This window comes from Euprymna scolopes, chromosome 18 (genome assembly GCF_053919585.1).
Source record: "Euprymna scolopes isolate OS-2025 chromosome 18, ASM5391958v1, whole genome shotgun sequence".
Classification (NCBI taxonomy): domain Eukaryota; kingdom Metazoa; phylum Mollusca; class Cephalopoda; order Sepiida; family Sepiolidae; genus Euprymna; species Euprymna scolopes.
The window spans coordinates 127,297,526-127,325,231 of NC_136499.1; the positions used below are offsets into that span (position 1 = coordinate 127,297,526).

Below are 27,706 nucleotides of genomic sequence, written 5' to 3' on the forward strand. Positions count from 1 at the left end.
TTTGAATTGTTGACTGGAAACATGGTTTGTTACAGCACTGACACCAAATTGCAGCTGAAGAGGACCAGCATACAAGCCATTCATCAGAGCATCTATGAAGGATGAACCCAATCGCAGCATCTGATGACGAACAGCTAGCTGAAGATAAGAGCTGCGATATAGACTTAGGCTCGTGCACGTTTAGCACGCCCAGAGTATCAGAACAGTATTTTCCACTGACCAGTGAGAGTTTGGTCACCCTTGAAGAGTCCACCACTAGATGATTAAGAATGTGGCCCTGCTAGGTTGCATCTACGGTCCTGTGAGCTGGGATTGATGAACACGGCCAGGGGTATATTACAAATATGGTCCCGTGAACCAGGATGGCGACAAATGCAACCCAGAGAACATAGGGTTATAGAAAATGTTGCATTTAAATTTTTCGGCAAATAAGTATTTTTCCAGGTATTAAGTAAAAGTATACAACAATAGCCAACACTTATAACAAACAATTATATTGCTTAATAATACCCGGGAAAATTATATTGCGATATTTATTTTCAACGCATATAGAAAACAAGTTTTTTTAAGCATAGGTTTTGTATTGTGTTTTCATACATAAAATAAATTTCAACAGTATATAAAGATTTTTTGATACTGGAGATATTTATAATCGTACCTTATTTCCAAAAGAGAGGATATATAACATATCAGAAATATTTGGAATCAAGTCTTCTCTTGTTATTTCAGATCATTTGAGACCATAGGATCAAGTTTTAGTCTCCCCTCCATCAAGGTCAGAGGTTTTAGGGAAATATATATATTACATAGAAAAATGCAAGCATGAAAAGTAATATGGTTAAGCTTAAACATGGAAAAGTAAAGGACTAGTTGTTAAAACTGGAAAAGAAAAAAACAAGATATAGTAAAAAATATAAATTTGTAACTTAAAATATTGCAGTGTTAAGAATTAGAAAAAAAAATTTATAGAAATTTCACTGGTGTTACATGAACAAAGAAACGAAAATATTTTTCTGTTGTGGTTGTTAGACGAGTTCTTAATATTTAAAAATAAATGATTCTATTGTAACTTTTTGCTTAATACAAGTTGGTTGTCAATGTGATTATAAAATGTTTAGAATACGAGAATGAAGAATAATAGTCATTAACTAGACTTTTTGTTGGTTAAAATCTGGCAAAAGTTATAGCCCATTGAATTAGAATGAGTAAGTTATGCCAAATTGATGATTTAATATCGTTAAATTTATACCCATTTATACATTAAATACTAATCTCTTTTAATCCCTAACTGTTAATCCTTATACGGTATAATCATGTTGACACACCGGTTCCCGTTTGATCACTGAAGTTAAGCAATGTTGAGATTGGCCAGTACCAGATGGGTGACTATTTAGGAATTCCAGGTGCTCTATGTGCTCTCCGCTTATCTCAGCATTGTTTCCAGTCATCATGGACTTTTCCTTGCCACTGGAATCAAGCGGTGCCGATTCAGGAGAGGAGTGGTTGGAGATTGTGCAACTCTTGCTTCAAAATTACACATACAGAAACCCTTAAAGGGGGTATCCATTATTAGTGTCTTTCCTATTAATCTTTTTAAATCGAACAGATACCATAATAATTAGTTCACTGCACCTTGTCATAAGAAATGTGCATACAAAACTTCAGCCAGATCAGCCCAGTAGTTTCCAAGAAAAAGTGGAACAGACAAAGGGAAATAGTTAAGAAGTGAAGACCAGTTACTAATTGACCAGTAAACTGTGGTATAGAATATCTTTCTAGTTGGCCCTTGATCCTCCTGGGTTCTAGGACAAAAATTAATCTGGTCTGGTGGAGTATCCAGCTAAATGATGTTACTTGAGGAAACATTACTTAGAGAAGATGTTGCATTCGGCTTATGAGCCCGTAGAGAACTGTGTCAAGAGAATCTTATTTGGGCTTTGATTGATATTGTTATTTTGAATATTTGGTCGGGTTTATTTGTACAGTGAAGTATCGACATGTCGGGTTGTCACAACAAACCTTTTTATAGAAAGCATTCCTGCTGTAATGTTCATATAGAAGAACAAAAGACACTTGAGGATGGTGCCTGGGAGGAAATTCAAACATATATATATGTGACTACTACTTCATTTAATCACATAAATTAATATATGAAAGTATAAATTTATGCGAAAGTATACATTTTATAATGCGTAAACTTTAAGTATTTATATCAACAGTGCTCAATACGTAGGTAGAAAGTTATAAAATATATATGGCAATTAAGCTACACAGAATATTCTGCATTTCATCCATGCTAGGATTTATCAGGCTTATGCGAGGAGTTGTGGTTGTCTCACGTTTTTATATACGCAAATTCTATTGAGTTTTTAGTTAGCCAATCAGCTTTCTAGCTTCTACTGCACCCTTCCTGATCAGCCAATGAGCAGGTATTTACAGGACAAAGGCCCAGTTGACCTCCAGTTCACCCCTTCCTTTGTGTGTGCTATTTTAGCGGGGAGTGTAGATAACTACTGTTTTGACCTATTTTAAACCTAAGTGTAATTAAATGTAATTAAGTGTAATTAAATGTGTTTTCTTTTTTGTTTTTTATTAAAAAAAAACGCAAGACAACCACAACTTCTTGCATGAGCTTGACGAATTCTAGCATGGATGAAACGCGGAATATTGTGTGTAGCTTAATTGCCATATATATTTTATGACTTTATATATACACACACAGGTACACTAACAGTGACTCGATGTTGTCCGGGATTGAATGATCAACGAATGTTTCACACTCCTATATTTTTATTGTCATCGAAATCGCTCATTTTTCAATCAAATCAAATTGATTGCCTGCTCTAATTGGGGACTCATTGCGGTGCACTTGGAGGAAACTTCACATGCATTTCGCAGTGACTTAGTTCACAATATATTTTAGTCTACATTGCACTGTAGAGAACTTACTGTTGATTTTATAAAATTATTTTTTTTTATATATATATAATGACTTGCATTGACGTTTAAAATGCAAAACAGTTTTCGAACATGCCCCTGTTGTATCAAAGAACCTACTGTTGATTTTATATGTTGGGCCTTCTTGCTTGTGTGGTAATAAAACTTCTCAAATGCATTTGTAATATTAGGCTGTGTAAGGTGTTAACTTTAGTCAAAATCGCCTGGACTTTCAAATTATTTTGATTATCGATTATCAATACTTATCAAAAACATTGCGATATGAAACCTATTTAAGAATACTGCCAGGCACATGATGTACCTTTGTGTGAAATTTCATAAAAATTGATCCAGCAGTTTTCGAGTCCATAGGGAATGTACCCACACACACGTACAACGTTTTATATAAGAAGCAGATAGATATATGATGTTTGTGCGTAGGAATTTATATCTGGCTAGAATTAAATTTTATTCACCAAAGTTAAGTATTATGGTTCATTTGTGCTCCTCAACCAAAGGAGGAGTCACTGATCTAGAAAAGATCCAAACATTGTCAGAAACAAGTTTAAAACTTTGTCATGATCCAAGTGCAGTATATGTTTTGTCTGCGGTGGGGATGGTCATCCTTACAGGCATTGTTTTCACCTTCCGGAGGGGAGGGGTTTATTAGCTGATATGCCCTCATTCGTGCAGCATTTCCTTTTTCAATCCGTTGCAGGAAAGGGGTAGGGCAGGGGCTTGATTTTCCTCCATAAAAATTTTTTTTTTTTTTTTTTTTTTTTTTTTTTTGACTCATAAAAATGTAATAGCAAAAAAAAAAAACACAAACAATCAACAATGTCCCATTTTTATTTTGTTTTTCTTGTGCAGAAAAATAAAGCCTATCCCATTTAACACAATTTAGCACAATTTAAAAAGAATTTTTTTTTCTTTTTATTTATTTATTTATTTTTCTTTTTATTTATTTATTTTTCTTTTTTTAGCAAAAATAAGCTTCCTCCGGGGTCGCATAAAAAAGTCATGTCAAGAAACATACTTCAGCTAGCCTAGGAGGATGGCATTATGCTAAAAATATACTACACTGCCCCCCCCCTCCTTTCCGTAAAGGAAGGAGGATTATATGATTACAGAATAGATACTACTAGGGGCGTTCCAAAATGATTGCCTTCTATTTTTACGTTCTGTCTGACTGGATCAGCAAATTACATTGTTATGATCACTGAACTTATACATTCATGACCTGAATGTTTCATCTCTCTGTTGCAGATATTGACTGTGCAAGACTAAGAAAGCAACTCCTGTTGCAGACGTGGGCCAGAAGCAGAGATGTGTCATTGAATTCCTGCAAACGTGCATTGAGAATGGTGATGACTATGTAGAAAAATAAATCCTGGAGCACAAACGGTCATTTATTTCAATGGTACCACTTCTGTCTTATGAGTTGAGCATGGAAAGTTAGTACATTATTTTGAAATAGTAAACCGCATTCTATTAACTAGTGCAATAAGTGACTATTATAATTTAATATAATTTTGACGTCATTAATAAAATTTGTTTTAGAAAAGCAGCAGATATAAAAACAGCAGGAAGTAATCTCTTCTTAATTTATGAAACGCATTTTGTGTGTGCGCAAGTTTGTTTCCTATGGACTTTGAAATGGTTGGACTATTTTTTGGAAATTTCACACAAATGTACTTCATGTGTTTGGGAGTATTCTTAAATAGGTTTTGTAGTGGAATGCCTAAGATAAGTATCGAAAATAGATAATTGAATAACTCTGATTAAGGAAGGAACAGTCCGATTTTGAACAAAGTTAACACCCTTATACAGCCTAACATCACAAATGCATTTTAAAAGTTTATCACCACACAAGTAGAAGGATCCAGAGCACAATTAAACCATATTACTTGACTTTTGCATTCAATACAAACCATTATATAAGATATTATAAAATTAACAGTAGTTTCTCTACAGTGCAATATAGACTACAATGTATTGTGGACGAAATCATTGCAGAGACATAAGTTTCCATCAATCAATTTGATTGAAAAATGGGGCATTTCATTGATTTCAATCACAAAAGTATTGATTGATCTGCATTCAATTCCGGGCAGCGTTGGGGTTCTCTGCTAGTAAAGACATAAAATGCGCAAATGATGACACAAACTCAGAAAATTTATTTAATGCGTTTTTTTTTTTGTTTATGAATATTTAAAAATGTGTTTCTAGTGCTTTTGATTCCCAAAGCAAACTAAATGAACCAAGGTAAAAAATAAATAAATAAATAAAAGTCAGAAAATAAATAAAAACAAAAATTAATAAAACAAAAATCAAAAAGTGAATTAAGAATATAAAATTAAAATAAACAAAAAATCAAAAACATCCAAAATAAATAAAAAATGATCATTAAATTAAAAAATAAATAAAAAATGATCATTAAATTAAAAAAATAAATATAAAATGATCATTAAATTAAAAAATAAATAAAAAATGATCATTAAATTAAAAAATAAATAAAAAATGATCATTAAATTAAAAAATAAAAAAAATGATCATTAAATTAAAAAAATAAATAAAAAATGATCATTAAATTAAAAAATAAAAAAAATAATCAAAAAATGATCATTAAATTAAAAAATAAAATAAAAATAATCAAAAAATGATCATTAAATTAAAAAATAAATAAAAAATAATCAAAAAATGATCATTAAATTAAAAAATAAATAAAAAATAATCAAAAAATGATCATTAAATTAAAAAATAAATAAAAAATAATCAAAAAATGATCATTAAATTAAAAAATAAATAAAAAATAATCAAAAAATGATCATATAAATAAAAAATAATCAAAAAATGATCATTAAATTAAAAAATAAATAAAAAATAATCAAAAAATGATCATTAAATTAAAAAATAAATAAAAAATAATCAAAAAATGATCATTAAATTAAAAAATAAAAAAATAATAATCAAAAAATGATCATTAAATTAAAAAATAAAAAAAAATAATCAAAAAATGATCATTAAATTAAAAAATAAAAAAAAATAATCAAAAAATGATCATTAAATTAAAAAATAAATAAAAAATAATCAAAAAATGATCATTAAATTAAAAAATAAAAAAACAAATATAAACAAGGCAAAAAAACGCATGAAAATATAAAAAAGCATAAAATGAAAATGTAAAATGACTAGATAAAATTTATTAAAAGCACTATAAAAATATATAAAAAAGCACTACATAAAAATAAAAGCATAATATAAAATATATAAAAAATATAAAAAGCACTGCATAAAAATATAAAAAAAGCATGATATATAAATACATAAAAAATATAAAAAAGCACTATAAAAAATATAAAAAAGCACTATAAAAAATATAAAAAAGCACTATAAAAAATATAAAAAAGCACTATAAAAAATATAAAAAAGCACTATAAAAAATATATAAAAAAGCACTATAAAAATATATAAAAAAGCACTACATAAAAATATATAAAACACTATATAAAAATATAAAAAAAGAAGCACTTCATCTTCTATTATATATCTCTCAAACGTTGGTTTGTTTGTGCGTGTACCAGGTGGATTGTTATTGTTCAGTCCAGATTAAATAAAAGGTTTCGTTAGAAATTCAAATAATATTTCACAAGTTCACAAAGTTTGCTTTAGTTTTTTTAAGGCATATCAACCCTTTTTCAGGTTATTTAATGCCGAATCCAGTTTTTATGCATCAATTATTTTATATCTTCAAATATTTATTCATGGTGTTTGGTTTGATTGTTTTGTAGAAAAAAAAAATTGTTGACGTTTTTGACTTTGGAGAACATGATTGAGTTTTGCAAAGAGAAACGAAAAAAAAAAAAAGAAAAGAATATCAATGTCTGGTGCATTTTAGGTCAGGAGGCCGGTATCTCCAGACAGCCTGATCTGATAGCGTGAGTGAGTTTAAAAAGATAGAAGTGAAGAAGGTCGGAGGTTACGTTAAGCGGAAACGTTGTGAAAAATCACCTAAGATGAGAATAGTGGTCCAAGCAATCAAAATTATCAAAAAAAAAAAAAAAAAAAAAAAAATTAAAATTGTGTTTTCATAAACAGATTTGCAACGAATCTAAACAACTGCAAGCACCTGTCAAATATTGGCTAATCTTTATCTTTTATTTTGCATGGTGTTTTGATTAGTTTCCTCTACCCTCTCCCTTGTCAACTTTTTTTTTTTTTTTTCTTGTTACCACCGTGTTTGTAACTATTTTTGACTATTGAGGCGATAATTATCAAGAACAAAAGCAACTCAAGGATTAATTAAACGAATGATGAAGAATATTGTGAAAGGATTAAAAAATAACTTGTAAGTCACCATTTATCAAAGACAAAAGCCACTCGAGGATAACAGTTAAGAAGATGAATGGATTGTAAGTTGAATGATGAAGAATATTGTGAAAGGATTTAAAAAAGATAAATAAAATGAACAACATTTGATTGCTTCTTAGTAAGGTTTATGTTAAGTATTTGTTTACATTAGACTTGAAAGAGACCAAGTTGTAGCCTACGACAAAATCATGTTGACGCACGTTCTCGTTAGATCACTGAAGTTAAGCAACATTGAGCCTGGTCATTACTAAAATGGGTGACCAATTTGGGAATTCCAGGCGTTGTATATAGGAGGACGTCGACACCTCCTTGCAAGAGTTGCAAAAACCTAACATCGTCATCTCCCCTAATGGGAATATACATGCAGCTGGGGATCGCTTGTGAATTTCATACTTCCATGGAACTTCCTCCTTTGGAGATAGCCAGTTAAACCTGCATAGGGTTAGTGTTGTTTTTTTCATGTTGTAGTCTCATGGTGAATTTGATTTTATGTTGAGCATAGGAAGGAAGAAAAAAAATTTTTTTTGCAGTTGTGATAGAAAGATGAGTCAGTCATATCAACTTTTGATTGTTATTTTTTTATTTTTTTAATTCAACAACAGGACCAAAAAATTTTTCAAATTTAAAGTTTAGGCACAAATGAACTATGATTGCTGACGTTTACTGTTAAAACCTTAATTCAAACCAGAGACTGCTGCATCAACTAATTTATGAATGTGAATAAATATATAGAAGATACTGCCAAGTCTTCTGCAAAGAAGGTGGGCTCCCTCTACTGGGCTAGTAAACTTAGACTTTCCAGCATCTTATATCCCGACGAAATCATCATTCGCTCACACATGGAATGTTGTTGTCACATCTGGTCGAGTGCAGCAATCACAAGCCTCTCCTTCAAGGTAAAAAAAAAAAAAAGTCTAACCTAATTGGTCCTGCACTGTCTACCAAATTCCCCATCATTGCCAAGTTCTCTGGTTAACTTACACCATTCGTACACCCTTCAACATTAATAACCCTACCTAACAGCAAAATCTCGCCCCTTTACTGTAGAGGTTACCAGATAGCAGAAACTTTCTATTTTGATAACTTTTTTCCTAGGACCATTCCAACTAAATAATAAGAATTGTAGAATAAAAAATAGTTTATGATTAGTGATTTAAATCTTTTAAATAAAAATACTTCCAAGTAAAAAAAAAAAAAAAAAATAGCTATTATATGAAAGTGTCTGTCTGTGTGTGTGTACATTTCCATGCGCAATAACTCTGTCAATTTTAAGTCTACAGACTCGAAATTTGATATACAGGGTACTGATATTTGTGAAAATTGATGTGACCGGATTTCGGCCAGAAAATTGGTGATTAAGGGGTCATTTGTTCAACAATTTGACTTTTGAGAACTCTACCAAACTCCAACAATTTTTGGTCTAAACACTTGAAATTTTAGATATAGGTTCCTTGGACATGGATCTAACTTAATAACTTGATTTGAGCCCAAAACAATAAATTTTAAGGAGTCATAATAGGGCTCATATTTTAAAAAATTGACCGCTTTTTTTTTTTTTTTTTTTTGGTCAACATACACCTCCAAATACCCGGGCAACGCTGGGCTGAAATGCTAATATATATATAAAAACAATTATTATATAAAAGGAACTTTGTGTGTGCGAGTTTGTTCTCTATGAACTTGAAAACAGCTAGACCAATTTTTATGAAATTTCACACAAAGGTACTTGTTGTTGAATAGATTTTGAATCGGAATAGCTTCGTTTGAAAAAATCCGATGAAAGAAGGAACAGTTGATTTTGACGAAAGTTAACACCTTATACAACCTAACGTTACAGGTGCATTTGAGAAATTTTATTACCACACAAGCAGTAAGGCTAGGCATATAGAATCAACAGTAGGTTCTTTGATATGACAGGGGCGCGTTCAAAATGTTTCTGTTTAAAGCACAATTGCACCATGATACTTGACATTTTCATTTTAAACTTAAATTCAAGCTATTATCAGTGTGAGTTAGATAGATTTTGACTCAGAAAATAGCAATTATTTCCCCTTTGTCAGAAGTATTGTGTAACATCCACTCTTATGAAGTTACTTAAGGACCCATCGATCGTCGAAAACTTGGCTCGTGTCGTCTTCGTACTTCTAGAGGCCGTCACATTGAATCTGGTAGGCTGAAAACGAATAACAAAACTCACGCAGGCAAGAAGGACAGCAGACGCTTGAGTTCTATTCTACGAAATGTTAATTTCACAAAGTTTACAGACTTTTTACATATACAGGGTGTCCATAAAGTTCGTGTGCATTTAAAAAAAAATAACTATATTTTCATTTTTTAACATGTTTATTTTAAAGGTCAAATGCAAATAAAGTTACAATTTTTTTAAATGCACACGAACTTTATGGACACCCTGTATGTACACGTGAAGTTCTTAGTAAGTTTTTAAAAGTCTAAAAAGCTGGATAGATTTTGGCTCAGAAAACGGCAATTATTCCCCCTTTGTCAGAAGTATTGCTTATGGAATGTGAGGACTAAAGGACAAAATTAGGGAAACGAGAGTTACAAGACTGCGAAAAATAAACCCACGATCAACTATACTATCTCGGGACAGAAGATACATTTTGATTCTAGCGTGAAGGTCTTAAAAATGAATTTTAGTTTGTGTTCTATGTTTAACACAATATTGACAACAGAGGAAACTTTAAAAAAAAAAAGATTTTCTTCTCGGTGATCCATTTTTAAAAATAGTTGTTGAGGGTGATAACTAGGGCTATGACAACAGCATATTCTTTTCATTATTTTGACTCTCGTGTATATATCCGACACAGTTAATCAACCGAGAATCATATCACTTTATATAAAAGCATAAGATATTAACGGATACACACTCGAGTCAAAACAATGAAAAGAATATGCTGTTGTCCTAGCCCTGGTGACACCATACATAAGTACGTATTATTATAATTAATTTTTATTTTTTTGTCTTTCATGTTAAGATTTGATATTTCTTGAATGATTTCCAATTTTATCATTTTGCTTGTGCTGCTCGTCAGAATCGGGTCGTCATCAGCTGATTTCCTCCATGTTTTAAGCAACCTACTACATGGCTTGCGGCCATTGACGTCAATGTGAGACACTCAGGAACATTTCTGGTGACTAACATTGTACAATATAACTGCCCAGTCGTAAAATAACATAGCTTTTTTCTGAGAAGTGCACGCCTGTGGAATTCTTTTCCGTTTGCCTGTTTCCCACCTGACTACAACTTGGACGTCTTCAAGTCCAACATAAACAAATTCCTGATTAATCGCCCCCTTTAAGTAAGACGCTTTATCAAATCTCCAATACCAACTATTACTACGATATTATCCCATTGATTATTGCACACAAAATATCCTTTATCCCCGAGTGGCTTACTGGCCTTGATAAGTGGTGATCCCCATGTAAAAAAAAAAAAATGCTTAAATATAATATTTTAATTTGTCCAAATTTTGTATACATTATTATTGTCGGGATTTCAAAAATTAAAAAAAAAAAAGAAAGTATTTGGGTGCCATCAGCTAGAATCGAAACTGTAGCATTCAAAGCTGGTGACGTTACCACTGTACCAATGTAACATGCATATGGACTGATTAAAAATAAACTAAAATAAATGTACAAAATGGATAACGATTTTTTTTTTTTTTTTTCAATTTTGATCCATTTTTGACCCCATAAAACCATTTTAACCAGTTAAAGACCGATAAAAGAATGGTCCATAAAAAATCCAATCATTTGAGGCCCCTAGCGCCGTTCTGCGACTTTCAGTTTTGGAAGAGATAGTTTGAAAATATGGAGACAGCCAGACAGACAAACATAGTGAGTTTTATAACTTAGATAAAAATCAATAAAAAAAATTGACTCTATAATAATAATATAGACGAAATCTACATGTGTTAAAATCTATTCAAGCGAATTTTATGACCGGGCTACGCCAGGCATCCCTGCTAGCTTAGATAAATACGTTTTGCAGTTGTACAAAAGAGCTACAATGATATCAGGGCGTCTCCATTTACGCTGAATATCCACAGAATGCCAACATCTATTTATTAAATAGGAAAGAGTTTGCTATGGTATTTCACAGGTTCCGCTAGTTAATTAATAATACTAAATTAGAACATATAAATTTTATATATATATATATATATATATATATATATATATATATATGAGAGCTGTGATACAGTGAATCAGTATTCTTTGTAGATGACTATCTATCTAGATTCAGCCACTCTGATGAGTCGTAGATGATGAAACACGTGTCAGTGGATAATTATATTTAAAAAAATAATATATATGCCGCTCCCCATTAAAGGGGGTATCAGATTGGTCAATTGGAAAATTATTCCCAACAAGCATTTAGGTAAAAATGCACTTTCGTATAAATACTTGAATTCATTCAAGAAAGTATTGCTAACAAAAAACAAATAAAAATATCTATCTATCTATCTATCTATCTATATATATATATATATATATATATATATAGTTAATAAAACATGTTAAAAAACACTTTGAAAAAGAGTTAAAAACATATTTCTTCTTTTTTCTTCACCATATTCCCTCTGTTTCATTTTTTGTTATCAAGTAAGATCTATGACTTACTTGTTGTTTCATCAAATACTTTTGCAAGCCAAATCCGATCCCGCATTTTGCTAATTCTCACCCTCTGATGAGAAGGAAAGTGTTTCTTCGAAACTCCGCAGATTAAGGACTATCCATTTATCTAGTGTTTTCAGATTAAATATGTTTTTAACTCTTTTTCAAAGTGTGTTTAACATATTTTATTAACTGTTTGCTCTTATTATAAGCTCTATCTCCTATTTGGTTTTATCGAGCTTTTACATCTGGTTGAGATTACTTTATAAATATTAATTCTTTAATATTTATAATATACTTTAGTTTTACCATCTTGAATCATTTTGGTAAATTTAATTGTAATTTATATTTCATATATATATATATATATATATATATATATATATTCATATATATATATATATATATATATATATATATAAAAGTAGTGTATGTGGATGAATATATATATATATATATATATATATATATATATATATATATATTCATCCACATACACTACTTTTTCATTTTCATGTATCACAGCTCATCAGTGCGGCTAGCCTAGCAACTACCTCAAGTCAGGATCGAAACTCAACCGTCTAGGTGGCAGTCAGTGCTTCTCACTGTTACACTAGTTGGCTGCTGCTGAAGTGGTTATGCGAAATGAACGACCTAAGCGCCATTTGTTTACATAAAGAGTATTGCTTTTTACGCTAGCAGCAGTTTGTTATTTCACTCTCCAATATGCTCAACCCAAAATAGGGAGCATTTCCGACATTACCTGGTCATAAACTGCACTTAAATATGATATTTTAATTCCTGTAGGTTTCTGATTTATTATTATAGAGCAAATTCTATATTGATATATATATATACAGGGTGTTTCAAAAGTCTTGGGAACATAACGATTTTTAATAACTCAAAAACTATTAGGAGTTGAAAAATGAAATTGGTACCGTTGGAAAGGTTAAAGTTTCAAGTTTTGTGGGGAATCTTCAAAGTTGCTCAATATGAGCAATATTCGTCACACAGCAGACATCTAGTCGATAGTCCATTTCCTGCCAAACGTGTTCCAGCATCTTGACGTCAATGGTTCCCACAACTGCCGTTACTCGAGCCTTTAGTTCGTAAATATCTCTTGGAAGGGGCAGCACATAGACTTGTTGCTTGACAAAGCCCCAAACACCCATCTTTCACAAATTAAGCATGCCATCTGACAATGGATTTCCTTTCAGGGGCTTCTTTTTTAAATTTCCTGCAAAATGCACGCTGAACACATGTCCACGATTCAGTCTTTGCAAATTGGAGGACGCAAAATGCCTTGTCTTGTTTAGAGAACGCCATTACTGCACCTGGAAAGATAAGACGAAAATCATTAGTATGACCAAAAACTTGATTAAGCAAGCTTTAAAATGGCACCAGTTTCATTTTTCTACCTGGAATAGTTCATGAAATATACGCATTTGTAATGTTCCCAAGACTTTTGAAACACCCTGTATATATTGATTTTAGAATAAATATTTTGAAAAAAAAAAAAAAAATCTGATGTGGATTAAAGTATATTCCTAGTAAGTGTTGATGAGATAGCTGAAAAAAAAAATTATCAATATGTCAAACAGCTTGCTACTTGGGTCTGACCTAAAAAAAATCCACAAGATAACTTTCTATGTCAGAATAGAGATAGAACAAGCACGTACTTGAACATAAATTCAGTAGAATTTAAACTTAGTATAATTGATCCCATAGTCTGCGTTGACATCCATTATGCCAATCAAATGCTTTATTTTTGTAACCTTTTCATTTGTACTTTTGCCAAATGTGTCAGTTGTGACCTTTGTTTTTTTTAATTAATTTATTTTGTTGAATAGTTATTCAGAAATTAAGCCAAGTTTTTCTCCCGGACTCCTGTTCTGAGTCTGCAACTCGGAACAGTTTTATTTGATTTGTTTTATAGAAAAGCCTGACATTTATTTGACAAAAAGATCTTATAATTTTCAAACATCAATAATTTTTCACACAATGGTTGCCCTTTAAAACCAATATTTAAAAAAAAAAATGTTTCGTAAGAAAATATCCCATAAGTTTATGCTTAAGCTGGCAATATAAAAAATCGGTTGTTTTAGTTGTCGAGAATTTGAATAGGAATTTTGTATTTCGAACAGAGTTAAACTTGTTACAGTTTAGGGTTAGCATGAAGCTTCACACGACCCGGACAAAGATCCTCGGCTTTTCTATGTATTTTGTAAATGTTCTGTAATTTTTGCGATGAAGATTTCTAATTTAGATCCCATCAAAGAACCTACTTTTGATTTTTATACGCTGAGTCTTTTTGCTTCCGTCTTTAACTGGATTTCTTTCGATTTTTGATACAAAACCTATCTGAAAACACTCCCAGACACATAAAGTACATTTGTGAAAGTTAAAGAAAAAAAAAAAAAATCTGTCCAACTGTTTGAGAGTCCATAGGGAATGAACTTGCACATCCACACACACACACACAGTGCCTTTTATATATAAGTAGAGATAGAGATTATGAAAATATATTTATAGCAATTAAGCTACAAATAATTTTCTGTGTTACATCCTCCAGCCTGACAAATTCTTAAGAGGACGGAACTTTGAAGCCTTTGTGTTGCTTAATTGCCATAAATATATTTTCATAACTTACTACCTAGCTCTATTCACGTATTGAGCACTGTTGAATTAAATATTGAAAATCGATACACAAAATATGTGGTGCCTTTAATAAGTTTCCAGACTTTTTTGTACAATCATTTAAAATTGTCGAAGACTCTTGAAACTTCATTATGTTATTGCTATACATCTTATGATATGACCGACCAATTTTTATGATTTCACGTTCAAATGAACAGCTACATAAGGAATTGGAATACACTTTACTAAAGCCTAATTGTCACAGCTGGTGTATTTCAAAAATGCAATTTGGACGTGAGGACGCTTTAGAAGAACGATATGCAATAAAATTCTGTTTTAAACTTGGAAAAAAAGCCACAGAAACGTATGGAATGCTTCAGACTGCTTTTGGACCATCTTGCATGAATTGAGCATCAGTTTTTTGAGTGGTATAGGAGATTAAAGGGAGACGGGAAGTATGTGAGGGATAATGAGAGGTGTGGAAGGAGCAAGGAAGTCAGAACACCAGAGTTGATTGGCCAAATAAAGAATTTCATGGATAACGATCATAGTGTGTCTATAGGGACAATAAGTGCACAGTTTGATGTCAGTGTGGGAACTGTACATACAATTATTTGTAAGGAACTGAAAATGCGGAAATTTTGTGCATAATTTGTCCCAAGGGTGCTTAGAAAAGATCAAAGACTATTTGACGAAGATGGTTATCAAGACAGTTCCTCACCCTCCGTATAGTCCAGACTTTGCTCCCTGTGACTTTTGGTTATTTCCTAAACTCAAGGAAAACCTTATAAGCTGTTGTTTTAAGAAAATTGAGGAGATGAAAGAGGTTGTGACGAGGGTCATTGAAGCATTTGTACAAGAGGACTTCTATGGAGCCTTGTTGGAACGGTACAAGTGCATTGCAGCCGGAGGAGATTACTTCAAAGTGCACTAGAGTTTCATGTGTGTACTATCAAGTGCTTATACGAATAAAGTCTGGAAACTTATTGAAGGCACCTCGTGTATGAGGATTCTAAAATTTCATACAAAGTAATAAAGCTGTTAGTCTTTCCTGGAACAGTAAAAACAAAAAAACAAAACGTTTGGCACTTCATTATAAAAATGAAATTCGAAAATGAAAACCTGGCCCTGGATATGACCTTAAACTATATCCAATGGTGAGGTCCCAGCTTCTGGGCTTTGGGGAGTGTGGAGCCACCCTTTAATTGCCATTCCTCCCAGGTCCACTCTGCCCCGGAGTGGTAGTACCTGTTAGGATCCCAACTATGGGTTAAATAGAAACCGACTTGAAAACAACAAATATATTCTATTAAAAAATTGTTCTTCAAAATCACTGGATTCAGCATTAAATAACCTGAAAAGGGTTGATATGCCGTAAAACAAAAATAACCAACCAACAAATTAAAACCAATGGTATCTATTTGCCATGTCACAGTAATGAACATATCCAAAAGTAAGAAAAAAACGATGAGGGAATAAAATCAAGTTTTAATGAAAAGTTTCTAAAATCGCAAAAATAGTTTTTTTTTTGTTTTTTTTTTACACAGTGATCATCACTTATAAAGGCCCGGAAGCCACTCAGGGATAAGGGTTATTGCAAGTACATTACGTTAGTGTGGAGATTTGATGAAGTGTTTAATTAAGGGGGCGGTTCATTAGGAATTTGTTAACATTGGACTTGAACACATCCAAGTTGTAGTCCGGAGAGAAGCAGGCAAACGGAACAGAGTTCCACAGGCGTGCAGTTCTAAGAAAGAAGCTTTGTTCATGGAATCCGCGTTTTGATTTAGGCACAGATATAGAGTGGGGGAAATTTTTCACAGTGGATTCAGCTAGACGGGTGTTTTTCGTGAAAGATTAGCGAGGGGGGACCAGATATTGGAGTTCAGACGAGCACCTGCCATGAAAATAACGATAAAACAAGGATAGGCTCGCAACGTCTCTTCTGTGGGAGAGAGGTTGCAGGGTAGAGAAAAGGGCATCCCCCACTAAGCCACGAAGTCTATTTTGTACTCTGTCAAGGAATGATAGGCTGTTTTTAGCAGTTCCTGCCCAGATATGGCAACAGTATTCCATCCTTGGGACGTACTTGGCTTTTATATAGATAGAGAATTGCATCAGTAGTGAGATATCTTCTGGAGCGGTAGAAGGATCCCACCATCTTTCCAGCGACCTTGGCAACAGACTTGATGTACGTGTTCCATTTCAGATCAGGAGTACAGGTCAAACCCAGAAGCTTGTCAAGTTTTGTTTAATAAGAAATCAGAGAGTTCAAATCGTTACAAGGAAAGTAATTATTGTCTGAAATTGCAAATTACGTGCCCATGAATTATATGTCGTATATAAAAGGCACTTTGTATGTGAATTTGTTCATTAAGGACTCCAAAACAGCTGGGTCGATTTCTTTGTAATTTCACACAAATGTCCTTCCTGTATCTGGGAGTGTTCTTCGATAGGTTTTGTATTGGAATGCATCCTATAAGTATTGATATCGATATAATCCAATTGAAGAACAAACAGACTGTTTTGACTAAAGGTAACACATCATATAGCCTTACATCGCAAGTGCATCTGAAAAGTTTTATAAGCACATAAGCAGAAAGATTCAAGTAAATTCATTGCTGTGACAATAAGGGCGCGTTCAAAATGAATGTTTCTGTTTAGAGCACAATTCAAGCATGATAACTCGATTTTTTGCATTTTAAACTTTAATTCAATTACATGACCATATTTGTATAAAATCATCAGTAGGTTCTCTACAGTGCAATGTAAATAAACTACAAGGTATTGTGGACTAAGTCACTGTGGGGAGCCATGGGAAGCTTTCTCCCACTACACTGTGGGGCGTCACCAATTAGAAAAAAGAATCTATTTGATTGAAAAATATACGATTTCACCGATTTTGGCATATGAGAAGGTAGAACAGTCGTTGATCATCATTCAATCCTGGCCAACATTGGGTCTCCTTGCTAGTGTATATATATATATATATATATATATGTATATATATATGTATAGTTTTTAAAAAAATTTTTTTATTGTTATTATTATTACATTTTCACCCCAAACAAGGCACCTTGCCACTTTGATGTAGGAGCTACTATCAATGACATAATCTACAGGGGTACTATGTGGGGAGTTGGGCAGCAATCAATTTTTAATATAATTATCCACTATGTATATGTTTTTTTTTTAAAATATAATTATCCAATATATATATATATATATACAGGGTGTCCCAGAAGTCGCGCACCATATATTTATATTTATATTTTTTTTGTTTCAGATTTTATTCGATATGGGCGAGAAATTAACAATGCAAGAAAGAGTTAAATTGATTTTTATGTTTGGAAGAGATGGGGCTACATATCGCTCGGTAGCTAAAGAATTCAACCGCACTCATCCTGAGCGAGAAAAACCATTGAGCCATACCACTGTCTGCCGTTTGATCAAACGTTTCCAAGAAACAGGTTCAGTTGCTGACCGCAAGAGATGTGGTCGACGAAAGAATGTAACTGATGAGGAAACATCAACTATGGTTTTGGCGAATGTTGCTAGAAGCCCCGTGAAATCAGTAAGGAGAATAAGCCAGGAGCTTACGATTAGCAAATCATCAGTACATCGTATTCTTAAAACACAGAAATTTCACTCGTACAAAGTGCATCTTGTACAAGCTCTACATGGCGATGACACAGATAGGCAGTTAGAGTTTTGTGTAATCACCTGGATTCTTCGATATTATTTAGTGATGAAGCAATTTTTCATTTAAATGGGCAAGTAAACCGTCACAATATGCGCTATTGGTCAGAAGTAAATCCTAACTGGCATGAGGAGGGTCATCATCAGACCAACCCTAAGATAATGGTCTTGGTTGGAATATGGGAGGAGGAAATCGTTGGTCCTTATTTTTTCAATACTAACAATGTCACCGGAGAAACTTATTTAGAGCTTTTACAGACCTTCCTGTTTGGATACCTAGAAAATGTTCCTGTAATTAGACGACAAAACTTCTTATTTAAGCAAGATGGAGCTCCACCACACTTTGCTATTTGTGTGCGTGACTACCTGATTCAAAATTTTCCAGAAAGATGGATTGGGCGAAGAGGTCCCGTGGAGTGGCCACCCTGATCACCAGATCTATCACCTCTTGACTATTCCCTTTGGGGACATCTTAAATCTGTAGTTTACCAGAATCGTCCACGCACTCTTGATGATTTGAAAGATGCGATAATAATTGAATGTCAAAAAATTACTACTGAAACCCTCATTAGAGTAAAAGATAGTTTTATAAAGAGAATCGATGCATGTATTCAGGCTGAAGGTGAACAATTTGAGCATCTATTGTGACTTTGATTAATAAAATTGATATTCATTGATATTCATATTTGTTTTTATATAAATCTACATGGTGCACATCTTCTGGGACATCCTGTATATATATATATATATATATATATGTGTGTGCGTGTGCGTGTTTACACGAACAAAAAGTGTTTATATACATAGATATATGTGTATATATATATAAGTATATATATATATATATATATATATATATATATATATATATATTCACTGGAGGTGCTCGGCCTTGCCAGGTCATAAAATATGCTAAAATATATTTTAATTCATTCGGGAGATAGGTAAGAAAAATTTAAATTATTATTAAACAACCCGAAGAAATGAATTAAATTTGAGAATGTGGAGAAAGAAGTCTAAATATATTGGCAAGTTGAAATGATGTGTGTTTCTATACGCATCATCCATCCAAACAAAGATTTTACTCGTTATAAACCATCCTTCGTGTATGCTTACTATTTCCTATTAATTTCAGTTTTATGTGACCAGTAGTTTAAGAGTTTATTGGTTAAATATTTACAAACATACAGACACATCTGCTGTTATGTGTGTGTATGTAATAATATATATATAATGTAATAATTATGTTTATGTATGTGTGTGTATGTAATAATATATATATAATGTAATAATTATGTGTATGTATGTGTGTGTATGTAATAATTGTGTGTGTATGTATGTAATAATTGTGTGTGTGTGTATTTATGTAATAATTATGTGTGTGTGTGTGTGTATATGTAGATAATGTGTATGTAATTATATATATGTGTGTGTGTGTGTGTATATGTAGATAATATGTGTGTGTAATAATATTTCACATTTAATTGCAGATAATTTCTGGATAATTGTTTCTGCTTATTGTATGGTTTCATTTTTTTTTTCTTCATCCCGATTGTGGCGATGTACCCTGATGAAATGATTTTCGTTGATGTTTATATTTTTTGTCATAAAAATCTTTATTTTCAGAATCTCATTTCACGGTGGTAACATATTTATTAAATCTTACATTATTTCTTTCGACCACGCACCCCTCATTTCATACAAAGAATGAAAATAAAAACACGAAAATTCCCCGTACAGATTCTGATTGTAAGTAATTTAATTTTCTTTTTTTTTTTTTTTTCAGGATGATCTCTGTAACAAGGAGCCGACAGCGAGATGTGGAATTCTGGAAGGTTGGTTCCGTCATTGTCCTCTACTGGATCGTATCGCTCTCTCTCATATTTGTCAACAAGCACATTCTCAGTGGTAGCTTTGGCAACTATGATTTGTCCATCTTTGTTGCCTGGTACCAGTGTTGTACGGGTTCGATCGTCCTCTTCCTATCCGGTCTCTTCTTCAACTCAATGAAATCCCCATTCCAGGTTCCTTCTGTAAACACGAGGATTCTACTCGAACAGGACATCCTTATCCTCTCGTACACGTTTGTCGGTGGCTTGACCTTGAATAACCTCATGCTGAAACATATCAGCGTCGCCTTCTACCAGGTGGCACGTTCTTTCACGCTTGTCTTCACCATGTTCCTCTCCGTTCACATGCTCAACAAGCCGTTCACAAAGAAGGTCCTAATTTGTTGTTGCTTGGTTATCGGTGGATTCTCTCTCAGTGTCAAGGAAGAAGACGTCTCGGGAACACTGTCTCTGTGGGGCATCCTATACGGAATCGTAGCCAGCTTTTTCATCGCCCTCTGCGGGATTTATCTGAAGAAGGGTGAAAAGATCGTCAAAGGGGACACGTTAAAGCTTACGTACTGCAACAGTATCAATGGGGCCGTCATTTTTATCCCTCTGATCTACTCTTCAGGGCAGCTCACGACGGTTATAAACTCTCCCGCCTTCTCTGACCCGTGGTTTTGGCTCTTTCTTACATGCTCAGGACTCCTCAGCCTGGGTATAGGTTGGGCAAGTGCCCTACAAATCAAATACACGTCCCCTGTAACGCATCATATAAGTATCAATGCAAAGTCGGTTGTACAGACAATACTGGCCGTATTGTATTTTCACGAACAAAAGTCATTTCTCTGGTGGTGCGGCAACCTTCTTGTTGTTTCAGGGGTCATGGTTTACGCCTATGAAAAAATATATGCTGCGGAGAGTGAGAGACTAAAGTCTCCCACACCGTCGATACAGACTAATGTCGGACACAATAGCAGTGAAGATAAAAACGAACCTTCAACTCCACGGATGTTCTATCCCTAATTTAAACAAATTATATTTTGTTAATTTAAAGATTATTTTTCATTATTTTTTTTTTTTATAAAAGTTGTCTTTGTAAATTTTTTTTTATACAATTTTTACTAGTCCCTTGACGGCTAGTATTTGGGTTTATAGCAAAAAAGCGGAATTGTTAAATGGCCTTTTGAATTTCAGATTATGATAATTTAAAAAATTATAGCAAAAAAAAACTTATAGGAAAAAAATTATATGAAAAATGATAGGATTTGAAAGAAAAAATGATAGGATTTGAAAGAAAAAATGATAGGATTTGAAAAACAAGAATTATAGGATTTGAAAGAAAAAATTATAGAATTTGAAAAACAAGAATTATAGGATTTGGAAAAAAAAAAAATTTATAGGATTTGGAAAAAAAAAAATTTATAGGATTTGCAAAATATTATAGGAGTATGAAAAAAAAAGGGACAGAAAATGGCTACCAAAAAGATAATATTGTTATTTTTTAAATCTAATTTTTCGGTTGAATACTGCAGCAATCATAAACTAATAAAATCTTATGCTTAGTTTCATAATTAATTTTCGATTTGTTTTGTAATTTTATTTTTACTATTCTTGTCCAAAATTCTCCATATCAAAGAATTTAAAAAAAATTATATGGTGACTGAACGGAAATGTCATACTTCAAAAATCATGTAAATTGATCGAGTAGTTTTATTTGTAACTAAGAAAATTAAATTTTATGAATAAGCAAAATGCAACTTTTGTGTTGGCATCAAGAAACAAGGGCAGATAACTATGATAATTGTAACTTACAAGATCACCCTTGTAAAAAAGCCTATGATTTCTCATGAAAAATTGTTTATAAATGATTATTATAAAAATAAAACTGCTTAATCAATTTACATAACTTTTGGAATATGATGTTATCATTCTGTCCCTAGAATGTACACGATTTTTTTCTATTTTTGTTTTTAATAGAGGAGGAATTTCGGTCAACCGCAAAAACATCTATGATGAAACAAAAATCATATTCCAAAAATTATGTAGATTGATTAAAAAAAATTTTTTGTAGTTAATTATATTAAAATTATTTTGTACTTAAAATTTTCTTGTTTGAATTAAAAGTCGGAATGTAAAATTTTATTTTCTGACACCCAATTTAATGGGGAAAATAAACAAAATAGTGATGTCCATAATCACATTGTGCGATTTAATAATTAAAATAAATAAAATATTTGTTATAAAAAATGAGCAGAGATTCTAAGGGTCCATAACTATTGGAGTATTCAAGCAAAAAATTGTTCAAATCAAATCTAAAAGAAAATCGATAAAAATAAAAATGCTTTCTTTTTTTTTTTTTTTTTTTTTTTTAATGGCCATGTGATTGTAATAATGCACCGCCCCAAAAACAGAAGAGGACGACAATGCTAAGATTTAATGGGCTTGATAGTTTCTACATCAGATTTTTATAATTTTCTATAAGAGTGTAAAGAACTGTTTGGAACCGATGCAAGTTCAGACATTGATTTCATCCTACGTTCGTATATGTGAATGTTGTTGAGCACATTTTATTTTTAACCCTTTTTTTATAGAAACAAATGTATTAAAAAAGACAAAAAAAAAAACAGTGAAAAAATTATGGAAAAAATACACAATTGGTAAAAAAAAAAAATGTTTTTATCCAATCATCGTTTTTTGACTTTTTTTTTTGAACTTGAATCCAGTTGAAAAATAAATAAAAATCACAGATCAGTTATATCATATTGTAATTTGATATCCACACCAATTGTATTGGCTCACACCATTCATTTGCCGATCAATTACAATTGATGTTACATGCCAGTTGAGTTTCCCACCTCAACAGACAGTTGACCAGTAATTGGGCCATTTTGGTGGCCTTATATTTGTCGGGCTGAGGCATCTGTTCTGCATAGTCTAGGAGGTCCACCTTCCCAGGCTTTTACTGCTGGCTTTCAGGTGGAGCAAGTTTATAGTCTGAGGCACCCTCACCGAGAAATGCAATAGTGCTACTTGGGAATTTTTTGCAGGGTCAGAATGCTTCTTGTTTAGGGGTGCTGGCTGGATTCTTCCAACTTTGTCTTGTATGGGAGGGAGGTAAATACCTGCTTTGATTTAATTTCAGTTTTGGAGCAAAGGGAACCTGCACGCGTTTCTGATAAATCTAAGTACGCACTTGGAAAAGAATTCCATCTTGTTGTTGCAAATGAAAAGCATACAATATCAACGTGAAAATTAGTGAAGAAACTTTCAGAAACTATTCAGGAAAGCACGAGAAGTAATACACGCCAAACTTGATTCGCAGAAAATGCAAAATTTCAACGCAAAACAAAACTGATGCACACCAAAAGTCAAGAGGTAAACTCTGCCAAAATAACTAAGAAAATATCTCCATCGTATTCAGTGGGCTTTTCAGTGTGCATCCAAGTTTTTTCTGGATATTCAACTTTTGAATTTTCGGAGATTTTCATGGACAAGGTGGAACAATAAATTTGTTGCCTTAGAAAAGATAACCTGATTCCATTTCCATTTCATGAAAAATGTTTGTTTTTTTTTTTTGTTGCCCAGTTATGTACAAATCCCAAGAGCAATAGGAGCCTTCTATCATGTCTGAAAGTGACACAATGTTCAACGAGCAAGATTGGAGATGTGCCACTCATTCTCTCTATCGATCCAAATTATGACAACAAGACCATTGTCAATACCCTACCCTCAAAATGCAAATCCCGATGGTTCAACGCTTGAGGACACAGCTCAGCAAAGTTTCCAGCCACGGTTATGGTCCTGGGTGTGGTAGCAGGATTTTGTGCTAGCCCACAAGTCCAAAGAAACCCAGGCTTGGCTTCAGAAAGAGTGCTATGACTTTGCACCCTTCTCTCACTGCCCCCACCCCCCTCCTCCCCTGACCTGAACTTGCTGGACTACTTCGTTTGGTCATACGTTGAGAACATCACCAACATGACCTCCCACAACACCAAAACCAACCTGATCGCCACCATCTGCCGAGTATTTGCCAATCTCCTGCCGGCACTTGTGGACTTCTGGACTCGTATCGAGGTGGTGATTGAGGCTGAAGGTGGCTACATCGAATAAATGTCAGCTCTATTACATAGTCAAATTACCTGAATTGATTTTTTTCAATAAAAGTTTTAAAAATAAAGCTATATTGTTGTTTTCTTTAGAGCGACAAATTTATCGTTCCACCCTGTAACTATTTAGATTGTTTTTTTTCCTAGTATTTTGCTCTCAATTTTCCCCGGGAGATGTATTAGCTTTCTTTGCTCTGAAATTGACGTTAAATCACTATTGTGATATAACTCTGATCTGCCAATTTATTTATTTAAATTGTGAAATGACAATTTAAAAGTTTTTATTAAATTTCATTTTGCTTTTGAATTTAATTAATCTGAACACTTTCTTTGAATGGTTTTTGGATTATCACGCATAATGTAATAACCCGACGGTAAGTTTACGTCCACAGCATCCAATGAATTGTTAGAATTATGTTTCTGAATTTTTGAGATGAGGATTGATAATTCTTATTTGTATTCTTTGGACTACTGTTCTCATCTTGAATTTTATTTTCACAACGTTTCAGTCGATGTAATCGACCTTCTTCAGGTGAATCACATTTGCTAGTAATTTTTTTTTTATCAATTTTCCTATTGTCTTTGCTGGGGATACCGGATGCCATACATTCACCTGTTATCTCAGACATTCCAACTAAGAAATCTTTTTAAGGTTCTAACAATCGTTTCAAGTGCAATTGTTTGAATCTCTCTTGCACTTAGTTCACCGGGTATATTTGCCAGATAGTTTTTGAGATTCTTTTTATGAGTTTAGTTGCTCCTGTAATTAACAAAATGATGGCACTCTTCCTAAGATTCCAGTTTCTTTTCATGTCATCTATATAATCTTGGTATTTCATTATCGTTTCCCCTCAGCTCTGTTTGACCAAACATTATTGGGGACACTAACTTCTACTAAGGTTGCTTCTTTCTCCTTGTCCTATATAACTATGGGAGATTTAACAGCGCCATTTTTTTTGGTACATAGCTGTAAGAATTTACGTAGTCATAGTGGATGGTGTATGAATTCTATCCAAGCTAAAGTACATCCGCTGAGAAATATCTGGCCTGATGATGAAAACAAAAAATGTTTTCGACAAAAAATCATGAAGAGTTCAAACATTTAATCTTTTTTTTGTGCGAAATAAAAATCGTGAAAAGAGAAGTTGATAATATTCGGTGAATATAACACGAGACACACAATGAGCTGAAAAGACAAAGACGTTTTCTGAATTTTTGAGATGAGGGTTGATAATTCTTATTTGTATTCTTTGGACTACTGTTCTCATCTTGAATTTTATTTTCACAACGTTTCGGTCGATGTAACCTCTGACCTTCTTCAGGTGTATCTTGTTGAACTTTTTTCTTTTTTTTTTTTTTTTTTTACAAAGCAGTCACCACTTATCAAGGTCCGGGGGCCATTCGAGGATAAGAGTTAATGAGTGTACAGTAGTCAATGGGACAATAGTTTTGTATTCTTTGTGCTACTGCTCTCATCTTGAGTTTTATTTTCACAATGTTTCAGTCGATGTAACCTCTGACCTTCTTCACATGTATTTTGTATTGTGGCAGAACATATAAAGTACTTCATAATATTCAGTTATAGATTATACTCTTCTGGAGGTTGAAGGTTCAATCCTCAGTGCGGGAGATACTTGAGGTGCAATTGTGAAATACAACTTCTACCATGATTAAATATGTAAATATAGATTCAGGTCTTTGCACTAAAAAATGACGCAATGGCTGAAATCTTAGCAAACAAAGTCCGTCGGACTGTCAGTAAAAGATTTTTACAAAATTTTTACAAACTGTTACCTACTAACATGATTATGTTTGTGACAGTCTTTCCTCAAATTTTATGAATTATTTTTATAAATATAAAAAATACATTTAATTTTTTTGATTAATTTCCCCGGTCTTAAAACCACGAATTCTAATAAACATGTTTGTTTTTTACTAATTAAATAGCCATTAATTTTTTTTATATAAGTAAATTCTTGGTACAACAAAATGGAAGGAGAAATTTCAGAGGAAACATAATTTAATTTAAATACCAAAAAAAAAAAAAAAAAAAAAAAAAAACGGGCAGGTGAAATTATTAAAATTTCCTTAAGGACTTATCGTCTGACCCTCTAAGAGGAAACGTCAGAATGATAAATTAAAAACTAAGAAACGAATGAGGAAAGAGGGGAATTTGGTTTCAGTTGGAAGAACAGTGAGAAAAAAAAAAAAAAAATCTCACTGTTCAGGTGGTTTTAAATCAATAAATATTTCCAACTGATGTTTCAAAATATATATATATATATATATATATATATTGTTTTCATTTTAAGACCAAACCATGATAGTCTACAGTCTGTAGTGGAATGTTCTACCACTGAGCTATATATCCAGATTGCAATAAATCTGTTTCGTTTCGTTTTTTTTTTTTTTTTTTTTTTTTTTTTTTTTTTAGAAGAAATTATTTTAGATTTTATTATCTCCCTTGGCCGGTGTAACATAAAATATTCCCCTGTAAAAATTCTTCTTTTTTATCTATAAGAGAGAAAAGCTATTTTTAAGATCGGATTTTTTCGATATTTATTGGATGAATTTCTGTACAAAACCTAAGAACACTGTCAGACATATGAATTAGTTTTGTGTGAAATTTGCAAAAGACAGGTTCAGCTGTTTTAGAACCTATGAGGAACTCACACACACACACACACACACACACACAAAGTGACTTTTATATAATCGTAGAGATAAATAAACTTCCAAAAAAATATTCTCTTACTAATATACAGGATGTTCCAAAAGTTTTAGGCACATTTCAAGTCCTTATATTTGTTTAACTATGAATTGTAGTAAGATGAAAGTGGTGCCATTTTAAAGTTAAATGCATTAATTTTTTGTGAGACTATTGATTTTTAAAATTCGTTTTCGGATCCAGTAATGGCGTTCACTCAACCAGAAAAGGCGTTTTGTATGCTTGAATTTGCAAAAACTGGATGATGAACACTTGTTCAACATGCATTTCACAAAAAAAAGATCTCACACCTGGCGATTTATTTTTGTGGGTATTTGTGAAAGGACTGGTCTATGTGCCTCCCATTCCAAGAGACGTGGATGAGCTGAAGGCCCGAATAACAGAAGTTGTTTCAATCATTGACAATGCAATGCTGGGACGTGCTTGGTAAGATTTGGACTTTCGGCTTGACGTGTGTCGTGTGACCAATGAAACGTACATTGGACATGTTTGAATATTAATAAGAAAAACTTGAGATTACAATATGAATATACCAGATGCGTTTTTATATCCTTAACAGTTCTCAAGATATTCAATGTTAAGATAAGCCCAACACTTTTGGAGCACCTTGTATTTCCCCGGCAAGAAATTCTCATTTAATTCCACATATTCAAATGGAAAATAATTTGATTTCTTTAGCAAAAAAAAACAAACAAAAAAACTATATTTATTTCTGTACACTTTTCGTAATCCCCCCCCCCCCCGCCCCGCAATTC

At 32.6% G+C, this 27,706-nt stretch overlaps 1 pseudogene across 1 annotated transcript in view; it reads left to right on the forward strand.

Moving 5' to 3' along the window:
- Window positions 1-21,553, forward strand: part of LOC145297817 (GDP-fucose transporter 1 pseudogene) — a 33,335-nt pseudogene extending 11,782 nt beyond the window's left edge. The window contains exon 2 of the transcript XR_013870334.1: window positions 20,069-21,553. The product of XR_013870334.1 is annotated as a GDP-fucose transporter 1 pseudogene (transcript). The remainder of the gene's footprint in view (window positions 1-20,068) is intronic.
- The last annotated feature ends 6,153 nt before the right edge of the window (window positions 21,554-27,706 follow it).